This window comes from Papio anubis, chromosome 14 (assembly GCF_008728515.1).
Source record: "Papio anubis isolate 15944 chromosome 14, Panubis1.0, whole genome shotgun sequence".
Taxonomy (NCBI): Eukaryota; Metazoa; Chordata; class Mammalia; order Primates; family Cercopithecidae; genus Papio; species Papio anubis.
This window is the reverse complement of record NC_044989.1, coordinates 48,695,200-48,717,543: the sequence shown is the minus strand read 5'-3', so window position 1 is coordinate 48,717,543 and position 22,344 is coordinate 48,695,200. Positions and strand designations below refer to the sequence as shown.

The 22,344-nt window shown below is 38.8% G+C and overlaps 1 long non-coding RNA gene across 1 annotated transcript; it reads right to left on the bottom strand.

Moving 5' to 3' along the window:
• Positions 1-856: 856 nt before the first annotated feature.
• LOC103876932 lies at positions 857-5,717 on the bottom strand. Its single transcript, XR_002516631.2, has 2 exons — positions 4,831-5,717; positions 857-4,256 (listed from the first exon to the last, which is right to left on the bottom strand). It is a non-coding gene; the product is annotated as an uncharacterized LOC103876932 (long non-coding RNA).
• Between the last annotated feature and the right edge of the window lie 16,627 nt (positions 5,718-22,344).

The following is a 22,344-nucleotide window of genomic DNA, read 5'->3' as shown; positions in this document are numbered from 1 at the left end:
ATCCTTTCATTAATTCTTAATTTCTCCTTCATATTATTTTGTTGTTCCTTCTACTTTCTTTCAAGTATTTCAACATTTCATGTTCATTAATAAATGCATTTAACTTTATGGATTTTCCCCTGAATATATTAATATCTTTTACTGTATATTTTCATTTGTTAATGTCTAAATTATCTATAATTTCAGTTTTGATTTCCTCTTTGACTTAAATTTGTATGAATATTGCCAAGTAATGTAATTGGGTGGGAGGGAAACTTGCCTTTTCTTATTGATTTCGTGTTTTATTTCACTACAGTCAGAGAATGTGACAGTAAAAAAGATGTAATTTTTACCTTTTCAAATATTTGTTTGACAAGAATATATATATTTTCAAGCTTACTAAGTATATACATAATTCAGACTCTATCTTATTTTGCTCTATGTATTCTGTAAATCCAGAAGAAGATTTATTAACATTTCCATTCTAATTGCGATTTAGTCAAATTTTCTACGTATTTCTAACAATTTTTACTTTAATTGTTTTGTCTATAAATATTCACAACTATTATAACATCTTCTACATGGACTATACTTTTGTCAAAATAAAATATCCTTCCTGGCCAGGTGCGGTGGCTCATGCCTGTAATCCAAGCACTTTGGGAGGCCAAGGTGGGCGGATCACCTGAGGTCAGGAGTTCAAGACCAGCCTGGCCAGCATGGTGAAACCCCATCTCTACTAAAAACACAAAAAATTAGCTGGCATGTTGGGTACGCGCCTGTAGTCCCAGCTACTCGGCACCAGAATCGCTTGAACCTGGGAGGCAGAGGTTGCAGTGTGCCGAGATCCAGCCTTGGAGACAGTGAGACAGTCTCAAAAAAAAAAAGAAAAAGAAAAAGAAAAAAAAGAAGTACTCCTTCTTATTCTAAAGAAATACCCCTTCTTATTCTAACTTTTTGCCTTAGATGCTGTTTTGTCTGATATTAATTTTACCACCTTTATTTTTTCCAGGGGGAGGCTTGTTTGCTATGTTTGTCTAGTCCATTATTTTTATTTTTAGTGTTTTTCATTTTGTTTAAATATGTCTTGTTAACAACATACCTAATTTTGGTCTTTAAAGAAATCATTTGAAAGTCGTTAATAGGAACTTTAGCATATTCACATTTACTATGGCCACTGTGTTTCCATCACATTTTAAGTTCCTGCATGGGGATCTCTCAGCATACAGGGATCCTTTGTCTAACTGGAGAGACAAGTAAGTAATGCAGATGATTTGAGCTCCTATAATGTTGGCCTTCAGAATTTGTCTAATCCATCTTCTCTTTGACTTATGAGGAAACAGAAGGATACCAGATCATGCCATTTAATGACAAAGCTTGAACTAGCAGCTAAATTTGAACATAAGACTGTGATATCTAACATAATTTCATGAAGATCTTGTTAGGGTCAAATTAAATCAGTTATAAGTCAGTACTGGCTTTCCTCCTTTTTGGAAAATGCATGGCACTGCTTGGCACTCAATAATGTTTAATGTCATTGCACATTTAAAAGCACTGTGTAGTCTGCTGTTTCCCAAGGAGTGACCCTGTACTGCTGAAGGCACACAAATAAACATTTTTAGATATATTCATGTACATTGGGAAAAATATGTATTTGTTATACATATTAAGGAGTATTATGACTTAGAATAACGCTAAGATAAAAGTGGGTTAATCTAAAGAAAAATATTAAAGAAATAGCACAGGTGACAGTATGAAAAATATGAAGGACAAGTTTGGGAAGTATTGGTTTCAGGATAAAAACGTTTCAGAATAAGAAAACTGGTTTAATATGCTGGATCCGCCCTTTGTGAGGATAAGATGTAAAATGGCTGGTTTAGTAAGTCTTTGGCTGTATTTTCTCTAATTTATCTTGTGTTAGTCCTGTCTCCTTAATTAGATTGTAAAAACTTTCAGTGACAGAACAAAATACAGGTTGCAAAGCAATAATCACTATAATATGAGATTTTTATATTCCAGAAGAAAAGTGGTCACAATGAGCCAACCACGGCATGGTTATTTCTGAACAGGATCCAATTTTTATTTTTGCAAACTCATTATAGTCATGAACTGTATTGGCACCAACACTGAATACAGGTTTAATGATACTATAGGTTAGGCATATAGCAAAGTCAATGGAAATGATCTTTGCTCTCTACATGATTACAATCTAAATTAGTCTCCACATTGTGCTAATTATAGGGACACTTGGCTATGCTTTTAACTAGATATACGAACTGGTTAGTTATTTGGCTCTCAGTTTCCTCAACTGCATAACAACTGTTGTACTGGATAACCTGTGAGGTTTCTTGGCTAGGTACAGTGGCTCATGTCTTTAATCCCAACATTTTGGGAGGTTGAGGCAAGAGGATGACTTGCGGTGAAGAGTTTGAGACTAGCCTGGGCAATATAGTAAGACCACATCTCTACAAAAATTAGCTGGGCATAGTGGCACATGCCTGTAGTCCTAGATGCTTTGGAGGCTAAGGGCAAGGATTGCTCAAGCCCAGGAGTTTAAGGCTGCAGTGGGCTATGATCATGCCGCGGCACTCCGGCCTAGGCAACAGAATGAGACCTTTTCTCAAAAACAAGAAACCGAAAAACCCTGTAGGTTTTCTAATACTTCCAAAGTATTATATAACTCTACTATTGGATTCCACCAAGTGAATACTGTTAATTAATCAATTGATTAATGCACTCATGCAAAGAGATATGTGCACTTACTCTGTGCCAGACACTGTTAGAGAAACATGGTATCCACTGTTCTGAAAGAGCCCACTTAATAAATGCCTGTAAATCACTTTTTGATCTGACTAAAAAACAGAAGGGTTTATCTTAAGAAAATCATTACACTGTGTAACTGTTTGGGGGCAGAAAATAATACTAAACTATTAGCTCTCAAAAACTGACAAAACATTTGCTTCATGAGAAAAATTTTAAGTGACATTTTTTTTTCTGGAAACAAACCAAAACAATCTGAATGAGGCAATTCTGGAAATCCAGTTTGGAAACACCACCACCAGTCCACACCTGGGTCTGTCCAGCCTGTGCTAAATTCTACATCAAGAGTCAAGTGAAACAGGAGAGACAATCTTGGAGAGCTTTTGACTAGTGGGGGACACAAGATGTATTTGCAGTGCCCCCCACCTAAGAGCTCACAGAGCAATTTTGTGCAAATTAGGAAAAAGCGCCTCCTCCAGGCAGACAAATTACAAAATGGTGCCCCATCAGGGCAACCAATTAAATAAAGACACCCTTCTCCACACTGCCCTAGCAAGGGTATGTCTTGGCAAGGGGGCACAGGCTGATTTCAGTCCCACTCACCCCTTCTATAGTGTGACTTTGTGCAGAGCACAGACTACAAGACCTGTGCGGCAGCCTGCCTTATGGGGAGCAATTGAATAACAGTTCTAAACACACTGGGGGGATCCTCATGTGGCTTAAACTGTGACCCTGTGAAAAAGCAGTTTTAAAGATTTCTAACTCTACCAATCTTTTCAAACTGAGTAATGTTCTTAGTCTAAGAAGGAAGTTTCCTCACAGTGCCTGAAAAAACATGGCTTTAGAAACAAGCTGCCTATTCACATTAGGCTTTTGTCCAGAGATTACTGCCATTTCAGCAATGAGACACCCAGACAGTGTGAGGGTTAAATGTTTTAAGATTCTCTTCCGCTAAAGGCTGGATCTTGTTGCCTAGTGACTGCTGCGTTGCTTGCTGCTGTCACTCACCTTGTCTCCAGAGTTATCCTACTCTCATAAGGAAGGTTATGATTGGACAAAGGTGACATCATAGCAAATAAAAGAATGGCATCTCTTTGTCAAGACAGCACCAATAAGATGACACAAGAGTTGGTAGCAAAGTGTTTCAGTTCCTTTGTTTCGTTTCTTTAACGTAGAGCTAATAAATTTGATGAAACATTTTCTCCATTTCTTTCAGAACCAATAATGCAGGTATTAGTAGTGGATTTTTGCCCATAAAAATATTTTTTGACAGCATATGGATTGTCTTCACATCCATTTAATCAATCCTAGCCCAGCCAAAGCCATTCCCTGCCAAGCACTTGGTCAGCACTCGAGAAGCTGAATAGATTACAGGCAGAAAATGACTAGCTGGCAGCTCATTATCACACCATTGGTTACAGAGTGGAATTTCACACAGGGCAGGTTCTTCTTGGTGCTTATCTGAGAAGTACCTAAAGTGGTTCCAAAGCACCAATTTCAAGGGCAGCGTTATAATAAGACTTCAGAGTACATACATGAGGCATCGAAAGAGTAAAAGAAAAAAAAAAATCGATTAAAATTGAAAACATATCTACTTTTAAAATCAAGCAGTTGGAGAAATCTCACACATTTTTAGATAATAAACAAACATAAGTTCTTTGATTACTTTTGAATTGACTTCACACATTTTGCAGTGCTTCGAAAATTAAGCCTGATAGTCTTATTTTATTTTTAAATTTATACCATGTACTCTTGAATATTTTAGCCATTGAAGATATTAGTTATGCAATTGCAGTGTTGGTTGCAGGTTCATTATTGCCAAGCTGCTATATTAAATCATCTGTTAAATGCTTTCTTTTCTTGGTAAATATTCAGGATACAGCATAGCCACAGCTGCTATAATTGAATAATTGCTTCCAATTAATGCTCTATTTCAAAAGCTGCAACTCCATATAAAGCTTATAGTCGAGTCGTAACAAAGGCAAACCCCCAAGGGAAACAGAAGAGAGTGAGAATTCCTTTCTGCAATTCTACTAGAAAGCAATTAGAGAGAGAGAGAGAATACTAATGAATTATATATGGCCATGCTTTTACCTCTGCTGATAAAGAGCCTGTAGTGTATCAGCTGAAATGTGTCGGTACACCATTGCCTCTTCCAACAGCTGGCTGAAAGTATTTAAACATTGCAATTTCTCATTTGAATAATCAACGATTGTTCTTAAAGTGAATTAAAGCTGACCATACATTTCCTGGGGAAAATTCATTTAAAAGAAGGGAAAGATAGTAGTTACACAGAATCAAATTACAAGGAAACACAGAATTACCATCAAATATTTTCATTGGAGAAAAAATTTATATTTTAAAATATAAAAATTCAGAATGGTGTGCAAGTGAAGGCAGAAAGTGGGTGGGAGTCCTTTAAATTAAATCAATATGATGTGAGGGGAAGTTTTCCTACTGAAAACTTCCTACTGCTTCTTGTTCATTTGATTAGAAAGACACCAAAACATCTGAGTTCTTAAAGTGTGTGCTGGCTGGCAGTTACTTGAAAGATTAGTAAGTGTTTCAGCTAACTTATGTTGTTGTAGAATTGATAGTATTATAATTTGGTCAAGATTCAGCTTCTTACTTACTTTTACTCTACTTATTAAGAGATGCAATACTGTAAGCAAGACCTCAAGAGAATGCTTGAATTGCTTAATGAAATCTATCAGATAGGCTAATTATAACATTACTCTTCTCTGTTCCCTTAAAGTCCTAAAAAACTTGGATGGTTTAGTTCCAATTACATTTAAAAGCAGTAAGTATATATTTTAATATACTTTTCAATAATGTAGGCTGACCTTTATACAAATGAGAATAGGTAAGATTTTACCTTATAAAACCATTTGTTAATAAAGTAAAGTAATCTTTGGGAGGCCAGGGCAGGAGGATTGCTTGAGGCTAGGAGTTCAAGACCAGCCTGGACAATACAGAGAGATCCCATCTCTACAAAATAAAAAAGAAAATAAAAAAGAAATTAGCAAGGCATGGCAATGCATGCCTGTAGGCCTAACTACTCAGGAGACTGAGGTGGGAGGATTGCATGAACTCAGGAGTGTGAGGTTACAGTGAACTATGATTGTGCCCCTGAATTTCAGCCTGGGTAACAGGGCAAGACCCTATCTCTAAAAAAAAATAAGTAAATAATTAAATAAGGTGCAGTAATATGGATACCAGTTTAGAGAAACAACTCCTTCTTTGTTAGTTTTCTGGATTATATGTTTCGTGATGTAGGAGTTATTTTGGCTTGAAGGGTAACTGTAACAGATTATAGTACATAGGGTATACTATGTTTTGTCAGAAGGTATTTGACCAAGATTTTGTATTTAAGATTTGCTATGAGCAATCTTCGAATCTCATGACACAATAGTGACTCTTTGAAGTGTACATTTGGTTCCTTGCTCCCCTAATCTTAGGTTCTAAGTTCTTACCACAGCCCCTGCAGAGCTCCACACATGACATGGTCCCTGGAACCTGAATGTTTCTCAGTTGTCATCTCCTACCAGTTTTTCCTTCGCAGTTTCCTCTGGGTGCAGTAGCTCCTACTCTTGCAGTTCCTGTAAACACATCAAAGGGCTGCATTTCCTTTACCTTCCCTGGTTCCTGCCTAGAGCCTCCTCCTCTAGATACTGGCAGACAGGCTTCTGCACATCATTCCATTTCCTGCTCTGCTCAGATGCCCAACTCATCTAAAATAGCAACTGTCACCCTGATTCTACTTCCTTTTCCTCACCTTAGTTTTCTTCATAGCATTTATGACTTCTGATATTTTATTTCAATTTCTTATTTTGTCTGTTATCCTCCCACTAGAATATAAGCTCCACGAGGGCAGAGACTTGTCTGTTTTGTTCACTACCAACTGCCAAGGCTCAATACAGTGGTGGGGCTTTAATAAGTGCTTCATGTGCTGGGTGTGGTGGCTCACGCCTGTAATCCCAGCACTTTGGGAGCTAAGGCAGGCGGATCACCTGAGGTCAGGAATTCGAGACCAGCCTGACCAACATGGAGAAACCCTGTCTCTACTAAAAATACAAGAAAACTAGCCGGGCGTGGTGGTGTGTGCCTGTAATCCCAGCTACTCAGGGAGCTGAGGCGGGAGAATCCCTTGAACCTGGGAGGCAGGAGGTTGTGGTGAGCCGAGCGAGATCGCACCATCGCACTCCAGCCTGGGCAACAAGAGTGAAACTCCATCTCAAAAAGAAAAAAAAAGTGCTTCGTGTTCTGGCCGGGTGCGGTAGCTCATGCCTATAATCCCAGCGCTTTGGGAGGCCGAGGCAGGTGGATCACTTGAGGCCAGGAGTTTGAGACCAGCCTGGCCAAAATGGAGAAACCCTGTCTATACTAAAAATACAAGAAACAAACAAACAAACAAAAAACAAAGAAAGAAAGCCAGGCATGGTGGTGTGTGCCTGTAGTCTCAGCTACCTGGGAGGCTGAGGCATGAGAATTGCTTGAATGTGGGAGGTGGAGGTTGCAGTGAACCAACATTGCACCACTGCATTCAGCCTGGGTGACAGAGGGAAACCCCATCTCAACAACAACAACAACAAAAAGTGCTTCCTGCTGATTTGTTTAGCAAATTAATCAATGGCCAAATTTGTTCTCATGCTTGTATATTCCTATAACCCAGAGGCAGTAAAGCCTGGTAATTAAGGCACAAATTCTGGAATCAGACTTGTTTTTTTAAATCATTTACTAACTAGTGTAACCATGGGCAGTTGAAACTCCTCGAGTCTGCGTTTCTTCATCTATAAATGGTAACATTTACCTTATTAACTTCATAGTGTCAATGTGAGGATTAAATGAAATAACAAACAATATATAAATGCTTGGCTTGGTGATTGCCCTGCTTGGCAAGTGGCAAGTGGTAAATACTCAGTAAGTAGTACTTATTCTTCCATTCCATTCCATTTATTCTCTCTCTTTTTTTTTTGGAGATGGAGTCTCTCTCTCTCACCCAGGCTGGAGTGCTGTGGCATGATCTCAGCTCACTGCAACCTCCATCTCTCGGATTCAAGCGATTCTCCTGCCTCAGCCTCCAGAGTAGCTGGGACTACAGGTGCCTGCCACCATGCCTGGCTGATTTTTGTGTTTTTGGTAGAGATGGGATTTCACCATGTTGGTTGGGCTGGTTTCCAACTCCTGACTTCAGGTGATCCTTCTGCCTTGACCTTTCAAAGTGGTGGGATTACAGGTGTGAGTCACTACACCCAGCCTACATTCCATTAATATTCTTAATGAAGTTTTTTTTAAAAAAGGCCATTAAACTTCTAGTGACTGATTCCCCACATCCACCCAACCCTCCTCACCTTTTAATATTTCTTTCTTTTTCTTATTTATTTATTTATTGAGAGGGAGTCTCGCTCTGTCCCCCAGGCTGGGGTGCAATGGCGCAATCTTGGCTCACCACAACCTCTGCTTCCCAGGTTAAAGCAATTCTCCTGCCTCAGCCTCCCAAGTAGCTGGGATTACAGGTGCACGCCACCACGCCCAGCTAATTTTTGTATTTTTCGTAGAGATGGAGTATCGCCCTGTTGGCCAGGCTGCTCTTCAACTCCTGACCTCAGGTGATCCACCCACCTCGGCCTCCCAAAATGCTGGGATTACAGGCATGAGCCATCACACCCAGCCACGTTTTAATCCATCTCTATTCTACATGGGAGTCATTAGTATGACTTGAAGGTTTTTTTATTCAACCATCAGCTCTGAAAGTAATAGAAATTGTCCAATTTATTTCAATTTTTCATGTTAATAGCAAATTTGTATTATTTCTCTTACTCTACAGGTCAAGCAGGACAAATTATTTTTGTTTTGCCGACACTGAATTAGAATACCAAGAAGCTCTTCTCTTCTCCCTTCTGCTGTATGTGCAGGATTCTTAATGCTCCCCACCCAAGCCCGGGTCCTAGGCAATCACTGATCTGCTTTCTGTCACTATAGAGAGGATTAGATTTGTCTTTTTAAAAATTTCATGTTAATGGAATCACATATGTGTGTTCTTTTGAGATTGGTTTCATATACATTGTATCAGCAGTTTGTTTCTTTTTATTTCTGAAAAAAAATTAAACGTTTTTTGTTCCATAGTAGGAATTCAGCATAATGTGTTTATTCACCTTTCCTTTTTTTTTTTTTTTTTAATTGTTATTTTGTTTTGTTTTGAGATGGGGTCTCAGTATGTAGCCCAGGCTGGAGTGCAGTGGTGTGATCACGGCTCACTACATCCTTTGTCTCCTAAGTAGCTGGGACTATAGGTACACAACCACCATGTCTGGCTAATTTTTAATTTTTATGTGTGTGTGTGCTATCTAATAAATCTTTGCCTGCCTCAAAATCAGAAGGATTTTCTCTTATGTTTTCTTCTAAAAGTGTTACACTGTTAGCTTTTTTTTTACATATATGTCTGTGATTGATTTCAAATAAATGTTTATGTATGGTGAGAGGTAGTGGTCAAGGCTCATTGTTGATATATATCTAATTGTTCTAGCACCATTTGTTGAAAAAAAAATTATCCTTAATCCTTTGAGTTAACTTGGTACTTGTCAAAAAACAGTTGCTTATGTATATGTGAGTTTTTATTTTCTGAACTATTCTGTTCCATTGATCTATATATTTAGATTTATGCCAATACCATATGGTTTGGTTTTTGTAGCTTTATAGCAAATTTTAAAGTCAGGTAGTATAAGTCATCCAATTTTGTTTTCCTTTTCTCCAAAAAATTTTTGGCTATTCTAAGTCATTTGCATTTCTATACAAATTTTAAACTCAGCTTGCTAATTTCTTAAAAAAAAAAAAAAGCCAGCTAGGATCTTGATTGAGATTGAATGTATAGATCAATTTGGAAAGAATTGACATCTTGACAATATTTAAGTCTTTGAATCCATGGACACAGTGTTTATCTGTCCGTTGATTTAAATCTTTTAAAGTTTTGTCAGCAATGTTTTGTGGTTTTCATTCATTGTACATGTGTTGCACATATTTTGTTAAATTTATCCCTTTGTATTTCATTTTTTGTACATTACTGTTAATGGTATTGCTTCTTAAATTTTAATTTTCCAGAAGTTTGTTGCTAATATAAATACAATTGATTTTTAAAACACTGACCTAGTATCTTGTGGCATTACTAAATGTACTTATTAGTTCTAATAGCCTTTTATAGATTCCTTAGGAATTTTTACATACATAATCACGGTGTCTGTAAATAAAGATGGTTCTATTTCTTCCTTTCCATGCTGTATGCCTTTTATTTTCCCTCCTGCTTCTCTTTTTCCTCCTCTTCCTCCTTCTTTTTTAGTTTTTGACCTTATTGCAGTGGCAAAGACCTCCAGAACAATATTGAATAGACGGGGTGAGTATGGACATACTCGGCTGGTTCATTATTGGGAAAAGGAGGAGTCAGTCTCTCATCATTCAGTATAATGTTTACTATAGATTTTCAATAGATGGCTTTTATCAGGCAGAAGAATGTCCGGAACTGTGAAGGGTGTGAACTTTTATATTACTTTCAAGCTAACAGGCTAGCCTGCAATAGTTTCATGGATGCTGGCAAAAGACATCAGACTTCTGGGTCAAAGACCAAAGAATTTATTATAGCTCAGCAAGCAACATCAGCTTCATGATCACATTGGTTCTCATCACTCCTTTGGGGCTATGCGGAGTAGCCCACTTGGAGGCTGCTTAGGAAATCCAAATATTTTACAAAGGGTACAAGCAAACTTGTCCAGCCTTTGCCCCAGAGGAAGCCATTATCTTTATGATACTGGACAGCAAACAAACTTGTTATCTGCTCTGGAGAGAGATACTATATCTACTTTTCATGGCTGTTCTCTATACAAACATCCTTGAAAAGATAGTCTGGAAAAAAAAACACTGCCAGTGCCTCTATTTGCAAGACATGCAAAAATATGACACTCTCCTTTGCACTCATTAGGATGATTATTATGAAAATAAAACACATAAAAACAGAAATTAAGTGTTAAAGAGGATACGGAGAAAGTAGAACACTTGTGCATTGCTGGTGGGAATATAAAGGGTCTAACTGCTATGGAAAGCAGTTTGGTGGTTGCTCAGAAAGTTAGACACAGAATTCCCATATGATCCAGCAATTCTACTTCTAGATAGATCCCCAACAAATTGAAAGCAGGGACTCCAACAGTCACTTATACATCAATGTTAATAGCAGCATTAGTCACAAGAGATAAAAGGTGAAAACAACCCAAATGTTCATCAACAGAAGAATGGATGAACAAAATATATTGTATACAAACAATGGTGTTTTATTTAGCCTTAAAAAGAAATAAAATTTTGACACATACTACCATATGGATGAATCCTGAAAATTTTATGCCAAGTGAAAATGAGCCAGACACAAAAGGGAAATTATTGTATGATTGATTGCATATACAATGAGGTACATAGAATAGGCACACTCATGGAGACAAACAGTAAAAAGAGGTTACAGGGGTGGGGCAGGGAATGGAGAGTTACTGTTTAATGAATACAGTTTCTGTTTGGGATGATGAAAATGTTCTGGAAATGGATATTGGTGATGGTTGCATCACATCATGAATGTACTTAATGTTACTGAATTGTACACTTCAAGATGATTAAAATTTTATGTTACATATTTTGCTAGAATTAAAACATTGCCAAAAAAAAAAAAAAAAGACATCCATAGAAAATTGTCTTCCAATAAAAACACTTCCTTTAATTTCTGGTTTGGTTAGAATTTTTGTTATGAATTATACTGAATTTTGTTAAAAGCTTTTCTATCCATTGAAATGATCATATTTTTTATTCTGCCAAGACCAGCTTGGTCATGGAGACCCTAACCCAGCGGCACTAGAGGAATTAAGGACACACACACAGAAATATAGCACGTGGAGTGGGAAATCAGGGGTCTCACAGCCTTCAGAGCTGGGAGCCCTGAACAGAGATTTGCCCCACATGTTTATTGAGAGCAAGCTAGTAATAAGCATTGTTTCTATAGATTACAGATTAACTAAAAGCATTTCTTAGGGGAAATAAAGGGATGGGCCGAAACAAAGGGATGGGTCTGGCTAGTTATCTGCAGCAGGAACATGTCCTTAAGGCACAGATAATTCATTCTATTGTTTGTGGTTCAGGAATGCCTTTAAGTGGTTTTCTGCCTTAGGTGGGTCAGGTTTTCCTTGCCCTCATTCTGGTAAATCCACAACCTTCAGCGTGGGCATCATGGCCATCATGAACATGTCACAATGCTGCAGAGATTTTGTTTATGGCCAGTTTTGGGGGCCTGTTCCCAACATGCCTCCCTTTTTTGTTTTGCAAAGTGATAAAAGCAAAGACAGCTTTGTCACAGTGAGCTACTTCTCACAGGAGTCAGGATCCGCATCTGCAGGCTATACAAAGACAAACAACACAGATTAATAACACAATCATCATTGAAATCACAGAGCTTCCAAGTGTTTTTATCCATTTTAATGGATTACTAGCTGCTAATCTGTCTGCAGCTCCTTCAAGCACTCCAGTTCCTGGCATTAAGGTCATGTGTGCCTGGGATGTTTTAAATATTAGTTTTTAAAAAAATTATGCAATATCCAAAGACAAATGTCCTTCTAGATGCTCTTTTATTCTTTCCCAAATTTTGATCTTATTAAGAGTTTCCACAAATCCTCATGTTTAGCTCCTACAGCAGGCCATACCATTTGAGGTTGAGGTGCCACTATAATGCCATGTTTCCATCCAAATAATAGGAACACTTGCCATACTTCTTACCATTTCTACCATGTCTACCATCTGACCATTTTGTTCAGACCAGCTGAACATAGTGTGGCCATGGCATGCAGACTGAGTGGTGCAACTTAAGATAAACATCCCCTTAGGGGACCAATCTATAATGATTCCATAGGAATCGCTGAGCAGAACCTCTGCCTGTTCTGCAGTGCAATCTTCCTAAACAAGTACGTTCATTTTGTCTGGCCAGGTCCAATTCTGTTTACGAATAGGTTTTTGAGGGCGGTATGCCTCAATTATAGGAGCAGATTTATTATGGTAAATAATGAGATCAGAAAGCATGTGTAAATGTGTCATAGAGTGATTACATCCAGGCATTATTGCCAGCCAAGATTGATAAATATGCCAAGTATAACTGTTCTCTATGTCAGCCTTTGCTGAAGGAATACTCATAGCAATGGGGATCACCGCTATCATAGCTATCATTAAATTACTCGTTGTGACTGGTTGTCCAGTTTTCCTCAGGTGTTCTTCCACCATCTGTGACAACTTTTTGATCCGTCCCCAAGTAGGTGGCTGTGTTTGATGGGTGTTGCTCACGACAGTTGGGGTCCTCCTCAGCATCAGTCTTGACATGGCCGCAACCGGGGGTTCCTCAGGATCCTCCTGGAATCTCTTCCTTGGCATCTGGCTCATGATAAGTCTTCAGCTGTCTTGATGCTATCCAAATCAGCTGCACAAGCATAGCCTCTATCCCAAGTTATTATTTTACCTATTTCCCAACTTTTTGTTATTGGATGTCTCCACCAAACCAGTTGTTCTGCTTCTGTCCTTGCAGCTGGTTTCTGTAGATGTTGTTCAGCTGCTGCTAACATCTGGCCTTTAGGCAGGCTCAAAAAATTTAAAGCGAATAATGCTAGATCAATTGTGTATAGGCTGTCCCATAATCCCTATTTCCCCCTTTCTGTTTTTGCAACTGCTGTTTCAGGGAGAGATTCATTTGTTCTACAATGGCTTGTCCTTGAGAATTATATGGGATGCCAGTAATGTGTTTAATATTTTTTACCATTACTAGATCAATGTGTAAAAACATTCTCAGCACCTTCAATTTGTTTAAATTTAGTTATTCTAGGGAGGATCCAATCAGTTAATTTCAAAAATTGAAACAGTTTCATTTTAGGAAAATGATTATCAAGAATACACACAAAATCAACTAAATGAGTTTGCCAAGCAAGACTATTTATAAAAGCTTGGTGTATTTGTGCCTTCGTGAGAGGGACAATAATTTTTCCAGGATCATATCCATGTAATTTAACAATCTGAGTTCTCCCATTTCCTATCCTAGTAGCGATTTGATCCAAATAAGGAGTTAGAGTCTGTGAATTAGTATGTGAAAGAAAAAGCCATTCTACTAAGTCCTGCTCTTGGACAATAACACCAGTAGGTGAATGCTGAATTGGAAAAATTAGCAAATCTAGAGTCTTCTCTGGATCTATTCTATTTATTTGAGCCTTATGGACTTGCTTTTCAAGCAAATGTAACTCTGTCTCAGCTTCTTTTGTTAATTGTCCAGGGCTAGTGAGACTAGGATCTCCTCTAAGGATAGAAAATAGATTACTCACGGCATAGGTAGGAATGCCTAGAGCAGGTCGTATCCAATTAATGTCTCCTAGTAATTTTTGAAAGTCATTTAATGCTTTCAATTGATCCCTATGTATGGTTACTTTCTGTGGCACTATTGTAGTGTCATTTACTAAGGTCCCCAAGTAGGAGTAAGGAGTAGTAGTCTGAATTTTGTCAGGAGCTATAATTAAACCAGTGCAAGAAATTGAATTTTGCAAGTGATCATAACATTGGAGTAATATTTCTCGAGTGGGGGCAGCACAAAGTATATCATCCATATAATGAATAATGTAACACTGTGAAAATTTTTTACAAGTAGGTTCAATTGCTTGCCCCACATACGTTTGGCAAATTGTTGGACTGTTTAATGTGCCTTGTGGCAACACTTCCCAATGAAAATGCTTAGCAGGCTGCAGGTTGTTTATTGCAGAAATTGTAAATGCAAACCATTCACAGTCTTGCTCAGCTGAGGGGATAGTAAAGAAACAGTCTTTTAAATCTACAATGATTAAAGGCCAATTTTTTGGAATCATAGTAGGAGGAGGCAATCCTGGCTATAATGTCCCCATAGGTTGTATAACTGAATTAATGGCTCTAAGATCTGTCAACATTCTCCATTTACCTGGTTTTATCTTAATTACAAAAAGCAGAGAATTCCAAGGGGAAAATGTTGGAGCTATGTGTCCTTTTTCTAATTGCTCAGTAATTGAGTCTTCTAAAGCCTCCAGTTTATCTTTACTTAGCAGCCATTGTTCTATCCAAATTGGCTTATCTGTCAACTATTTTAAAGGTATAGGTTCTGGAGGCTTAACTATGGCCACCATCAAAAAAAAAAAAAATTTAGTTAGGCTTAACTATCCTAAACCTTGGTGGGAATTTTGTCTTTCCGCTTGAAGCAGTTCCTTCAAATCTTGCAAATTTTTTCATAGTCCCATACCAGGGACATACCCCATTTCATGCATCATATGTTGACTTTGAGGGTTATATAATTGTTCTGGAATTAGAACTTGTGTTCCCCATTGTTGTAATAAATCTCTCTCCCATAAATTTATAGGTACAGAAGTTATAATTGGTTGAATAGTCCCAGGTTGTCCACTGGGCCCTTCACAATGCAAAATATAACTACTTTGATATTCTTCATGGCCTTTACCAACTCCAACTATGTTAAAATGAGCAGGTTGAATTGGCCATGCAGACAGCCAGTGCTGTAGAGAAATGGTTAAAATGTCCACTCCTGTATCTACCAAACCTTTAAATTTATTTCCCTGATTAGTTATTTCACAGGTAGGACATTTATCCGTAATTTGATTTACCCAATAAGCTGCTTTGCCTTGGTTATTTGTGCTTCCAAATCCTCCTGTTCATTTAATTTCACTTTTCCCCATTTCCACATATGGCACAATCAGGAGCTGTGCTATATGCTCTCCTGGCTCTGCTTTCCAGGGAACAGAAGTAGATACAGCAATGTCAATTTCTCCATTGTAATCTGAATCAATGCCTCCTGTATGTATTTGTACTCCTTTTAAATGCAAACTAGACCTTCCTAGAAGTAATCCTATCATCCCCACTGGCAAGGGTCCACAGACTCCTGATGGGACCTTTTGCGGGGATTCTCCAGGCAAAAGGCTCACAGCTTTTATGTAGCATAAATCTACTGCAGCACTACCGGCTGTGGCAGGGGACAGACATTGTACAGGGGTGAGGGAATGACCTGAGCCGGAAATGCCCAGGTTTGGAACAGGGCCTGGGACAGGCCCCCCATGGCGTTTCCTGAAATCAGGTTCCCATCTTTATCAAATTTAGAATGACACTGATTAGCGCAATGTTTTCCTTTTTTACATTTTGGACATACTTCAGGCTCAGCAGTTTTCTTTTTTCCCCTATCTGGTGGCCTGACTCACTGATTTTTTCTACATTTTTTAGCATGACCATGCTTCCTACAGTTAAAACAGAAACGATGTATTTCCTTTATCCACTCTCAGTCCTGCCATCGCCTGGGCTAGCAGAGCAGCCTGATGCAGATACTGTCACAGGCCTTGATATAATCAATTAAATGTGCTTTCCCTCTAATAGGTCACAGAGTAGCCTGGCAATCGGGATTAGCATTGTCGAAAGCTAATAACTGCAACACTATATCCTGAGCAGCCAAATCTGCAATCTGCAATCACCTTTAGTTTAGTTTAGTTTTGTTTTGTTTTTTGAGATGGAGTGCAGTGGCGCAATCTCGGCTCACTGCAAGCTCCGCCTCCTGGGTTCACACCATTCTTCTGCCTCAGCCTCCTGAGTAGCTGGGACTACAGGCACCCACCACCCTCAGCTAATTTTTTTTTTGTATTTTTAGTAGAGACGGGGTTTCACCATGTTAGCCAGGATGGTCTTGGTCTCCTGACCTCATGATCTGCCTGTCTTGGCCTCCCAAAGTGCTGGGATTACAGGCATGAGCCACTGAGCCCACACCCAGCCTGCAATCACCTTTTTAAGAGACTCCTGTAACTGAATTAATTTAAAAGAAAAAGGTTCATATGTAGCTATAATATTTCCCTGTTGATCTGGGGTGTGTATTCTAACAGGGAACTGCCAAGCCTCTAAATCACCCTCTTCTAGCTTGCTGGATTCCTGCCTGAATAGAACTGAGAGTGGTCACTCGAGGTGCTGCTCGAACAGTCACTGGGGCAACTACCTTTTGCCCAGAGTCCTCCGGAAAAGAAAGATCTGGAGGGTGAGGCCACTCTTTTTCTTCAAAATAAGGAGGGGGTGCAGAAGGGTAGGAATGAACCTCTCCCTCCTTTGCCAGTTTAGCTTTAGCTGGCAAACAAACCTGCTGTATTACTTCATTATACTCTCCTTCCTCCTCATCATCAGTGTGAAAAGGTTCCAAGGTGGAATGAACCAGAGCCCACACTTGTCCCATTGTTACCCTGATGCTTCCGAGCTCCCCTTCTTACTCACTGTGGGGATTGCTTAAGATTACTCAGGTGTTCTCCAGCTTAGTTCCACGTTCTCCAACTGTCGCTCTGGCAACCGTTCAACCTGGGTTTGAGCCCCACATATGGGCACCACTTGACAAGACCAGCTCAGTCATGGAGACCCTAACCCAGCGGCACTAGAAAAATTAAAGACACACACATAGAAATATAGCTTGTGGAGTGGGAAATCAGGGGTCTCACTGCCTTCAGAGCTGAGAGCCTCAACAGAGATTTACCCACATACTTATTGACAGCAAGCCGGTGATAAGCGTTGTTTCTATAGATTATAGATTAACTAAAAGCATTTCTTACAGGAGACAAAGGGATGGGCTGAAACAAAGGGATGGGTCTGGCTAGTTATCTGGAGCAGGAACATGTCCTTAAGGCACAGATCACTCATGCTATTCTTTGTGGTTCAGGAATGCCTTGAATGGTTTTCCGCTCTGGGTGGGCCAGGTGTTCCTTGCCCTCATTCCGGCAAACCCATAACCTTCAGTGTGGGTGTCACGGCCATCACGAACATGTCATGGTGCTGCAGAGATTTTGTTTATAGCCAGTTTTGGAGCCAGTTCCCAACATTCTTCTTCTTGCCTCTGTTGATATGGTGAATTATAATGGTGATTTTTAATATTGAGCCAACTTGCACTCCTAGGGCCAGCCCCATTGGTTATTGTCTCTTTTGTATATTACTGAATTTTATTTTGTTAAGAATTTTTGTGTCTACATTCGTGATGCGTATTGGTCTGTAGTTTTTTGGTAATGTCTTTTTTTTTTTTTTCCCCCTGTGAGACTGAGTCTCACTCTATTGCCCAGGCTGGAGTGCAGTGGTGCGATCTCGGCTCACTGCAGTCTCTGCCTCCTGGGTTCAAGTGATTCTCCTGCCTCAGCCTCCCAAATACCTAGGATTACAGGCATGTGACACCACACCTGGCTAATTTTTGTATTTTTAGTAGAGACAGGGTTTTGCCATGTTTGTCAGGCTAGTCTTGAACTGTTGACCTCAAGCAATCCACCTGCCCCGACCTTCCAAAGTGCTGGGATTACAGGCGTGAGTCACCGCACCCAGCAGGTAATGTCTTTACTCAGTTTTAGTATTAGGTTAATGCTAAACCTATAGCCTCATAAAGCAAGTTATGACATACTTTCTTGTCTTCTTTTTTTCTTATTGCTTTTAAGGAGTTTGGGTATAATGGTATTATTTCTTCCTTAAATAATAAATATAATTTATGTGAAGCCATCTGGACTTGGAGTTTGCTTTGAGTTTTTTTTTTTTTTTTTTTAAACTAGACTTTTTAAAGAGCCATTTTAGAGTTTAAAAATTTGAGCAAATAATACAGATACTTTCCATATGCCCCCTGCCTTACAGTTTTCCCTGCTGCTAACCTCTTACACTAGTATGGTACATTTGTTACAATTAATGAACTGCTATTGATACATTATTATTAACACAAGTTTATACTTTATTTAGGTATTCTTAGTTTTTAACCTAATACCATTTTTCTATTCCAGGACCCCATTCAGGATACATCCCATTTAGTTGCTGTGTCTCTTTAGGGTCCTCTTGGCTATGAAAGTTTCTCAGATTTTGATTGTTTTCAATGATCTTGACAGATTTGAGGAATACTTGTCAGGCTTGTTGTAGGACGCCAAGCTAATAGAATTTGTCTGATCTCTTTTTAAAAATTAGGCTATTAGTTTTGGGATGCAGATCACAGAGGTAAAGTCCATTTGTATATAATATCAACAACACGTACTATCAACATGAGTCATGACTGCTGATGTTGACCTAGGATGCCTGACTGAAGTAGTGTCTGTCAGGTTTCTCCATCATGAAGGTACTATCCCCATCACTGTCCCTTCCACACTAAACTCTGGAAGGAAGCCCTTATGCAAGCCCACATTTAAGAAATGGGAAGTTATGCTTCCTCCTTTAGGGTGGAGTAGCTGCATAATTTATGTGTTATTCTTCTGCATGGGAGATTTGTCTCTTTTCCCTCATGTATTAACATATTCAATCATTTATTTATATCAGTATGGACTCATAGATACATTAAGGTTTAAGACTACATTTGTTTTGTTTTGTTTTGTTTTTGAGATGGAATCTTGCTCTGTAGCCCAGGCTGGAGCGCAGTGGCATGATCTCAGCTCACTGTAACCCCTGGTTCAAGCCATTCTCCTGCCTCAGCCTCCTGAGTAGCTGGGATTACAGGTGCGCGCCACCACACCCAGCTAATTTTTGTGTTTTTAGTAGAGAGGGGGTTTCACCATGTTGGCCATGATGGTCTTGAACTCCTGACCTTGTGATCTGCCCTCCTCGGCCTCCCAAAGTGCTGGGGTTACAGGTGTGAGTCACTGCACCCAGTGAAGACTGCATTTTTATTTTGGTGCCCATATTTTTCTAGCTTTGGCCACTGGAAGTACTTTCAAGTGCCAGTTTTGTTTTAGGTTTTGTTTTCGAATTAATAGACTTAATTTTTTGGGAAGAGTTTTAGGTTTACAGAAAAATTGAGTGGAAAGTACCAAGAGGTCTCTTATACCCTCCTTTGTGCCCTCTACCACAGCCCCAGTTTCTCCTATTATTAATGTTTTGCATTAGTGTGGTACACTTACAACAATGGATGAACCAACATTAATACATCACTAGTAACTAAAATCCGTAGTTTACATTAGGGTTCGCTCTGTCTGGTTTTAATTTCTGTGGGTTTTGACAAATGTATAATGATATATATACATCATTACAGTATCATAAAGGATAGTTTTACTGCCCTAAAAAGCCCATGCTCCCCCACAACCCCTGGTAACTACCGATCTTTTTACTGTCTCCATAGTTTTGTTTTTTCTAGAATGTCATATACAGCCATGAGCTGCATAATGATGTTTTGGTCGAAGGCCAGGACAGACCACATAGACGACAGCAGTCCCATAAAATCATAATGAAGATGAAAAATTCCTATCACCTAGTGATGCCTTAACCCTCATATTGTAATAATATATTCTGTGTTTATGGTGATGCTGGTATAAACAAACCTACGGCACTACCAGTCATATAAAAGTATAGCACATACAATAAGGTAGAGTATACTTGAAAATAAATGACTATGCTATTGGTTTATATATTTACTCTACTTTTTACCATTATTTTACAGTATACTCCTATTAAAAAAAAGAAAAGCTAACTGTAAAACAAACTCAGGTCCTTCAGGAGATACTCCAGAAAAAGGCATTGCTATCATAGGAGATAATAGCACCATACGTATTATTGCCCCTGAAGACCTTCCAGTAGGACAAGATGTGGAGGTGGAAGACAGTAATATTGATGATCCTGACCCTGTGTGGGCCTAGGATAATGTGTGTGTTTGTGTCTTAGTTTTTAAGAAAAATGTTTAAAAAGTAAGAAGAAAAACTTGAATAGAACAAAGCTTATAGGACATGAAGAAAAAATATTTTGGTACAGCTGTACAATGTGTTTGTGTTTTAAGCTGTGTTATTACAAAAGAGTCAAAAAGTTAAAAAAAATTTAAAGTTTATAAAGTTACAGTAAGCTAATGTTAATTTACTATTGAAGAAAAAATTTTAAAATGAATTTAGTATAGCCTAAGAGTAGTGTTTATAAAGTCTACAGTAGTGTACAGTAATGTCCTAGGTCTTCACATTCACCACTCACACTCACTGACTCACCCAGAGCAACTTCCAGTCCTGCAAGCTCCATTCATGATAAGTTCCCTATATAGGTGTACCATGTTTTATCTTTTATACTGTGTTTTTACTGTATCTTTTCTATATGTAGATATGGTTAAGATACACAAATACCATTGCGTTACCACTGTCTACAGTATTTGGGGCAGTAACATGTTGCATAGATTTGTAGCCTATGGGCTATAGGCTGTCTACTATATAGTCTAGTTGTGTAGTAGGCCATACCACCTAAGTTTGTGTAAGTACACCCTATGATGTTCCCACAGTAAGAAAATTGCCTGACACTTTTCTCAGAAGGTATTCCTGTTGGTAAGCGATATAAGATTGTAGTTGGAATCACAGAAATGAGCCTTCTAAGGCTCAGTAAGTGAACCTTTCAACTAAGTCAAAGATTGGCTTCTTTCACTTAGTAATACGTGTTTAAATTTCCATCATAGCTTGATGTCTCATTTTTTCGTTTTTGTTTTTTTTTTTTTTTTTTTTTTTTTGAGACGGAGTCTCACGCTGTGTCACCCAGGCTGGAGTGCAGTGGCGCAATCTCGGCTCACTGCAAGCTCCGCCTCCCAGGTTCAGGCCATTCTCCTGCCTCAGCCTCCGAGTAGCTGGGACTACAGGCGCCCGCCACCACGCCCGGCTAGTTTTTTGTATTTTTAGTAGAGACGGGGTTTCACCATGTTAGCCAGGATGGTCTCGATCTCCTGACCTCGTGATCCGCCCGCCTCGGCCTCCCAAAGTGCTGGGATTACAGGCTTGAGCCACCGCGCCCGGCCGCGTTTTTGTTTTTTTAATTGTGGTAAAATATATACAACATTTACTATTTTTGTGTGTACAGTTCAATAGTGCTAAGTATATTCACACTGTTGTGCAAACAATCTCTACATCTCTTTCATTTTGCAAAATTCAAAATTCCATGCCCATTAAACAACTCCCCATTCCCCTTTTCCTCCAGCCCCTGGCAAACATCTTTCTCGTTTCTGTTTCTATCAGTTTGACTACTGTAGGTACCATACAGTATTTTTCTTTTTCTGACTGGTTTCACTTAGAATAATGTCTTCAAGTTTCATCCATGTTGTAAAGCTTGCGTCAAAATTCCCTTCCGAGGTGAAATAATAATCCATTGTATGTGCCATATTTTATTCATTCATCTATTGATGAAAATTTGTGTACCTTCCACCTTTTGGTTATTGTGAATAATGCTGCTCTAAACATGGGTAGACAAATATCTCTTCGAGAACCTTCTTTCAATTCTTTTGGGTATGTGCCCAGAAGTAAAATTGTTGGTCTATTTTTAATTTCTTGAGGAACTTCCATACTGCTTTTCAGTGACTGTACTATTTTGAATTCCATACTGCTTTCTGTAGTGGCTGCACAAGTGTTCCAATCCTTGCCAACATCTGTCATTTAGTTTTGGTGGTGTTTTTAACCTTTTAATAGTAGCCATTCTAATGGATATGACTTGGTATCTCATTGTGATTTTAATTTGCATTTCCCTAATAATTAGTGACGTTGAGGATCTTTTGATGTTCTTTTTGGCCATTTGTATATCTTCTTTGGGATGTCGATAGCTTTT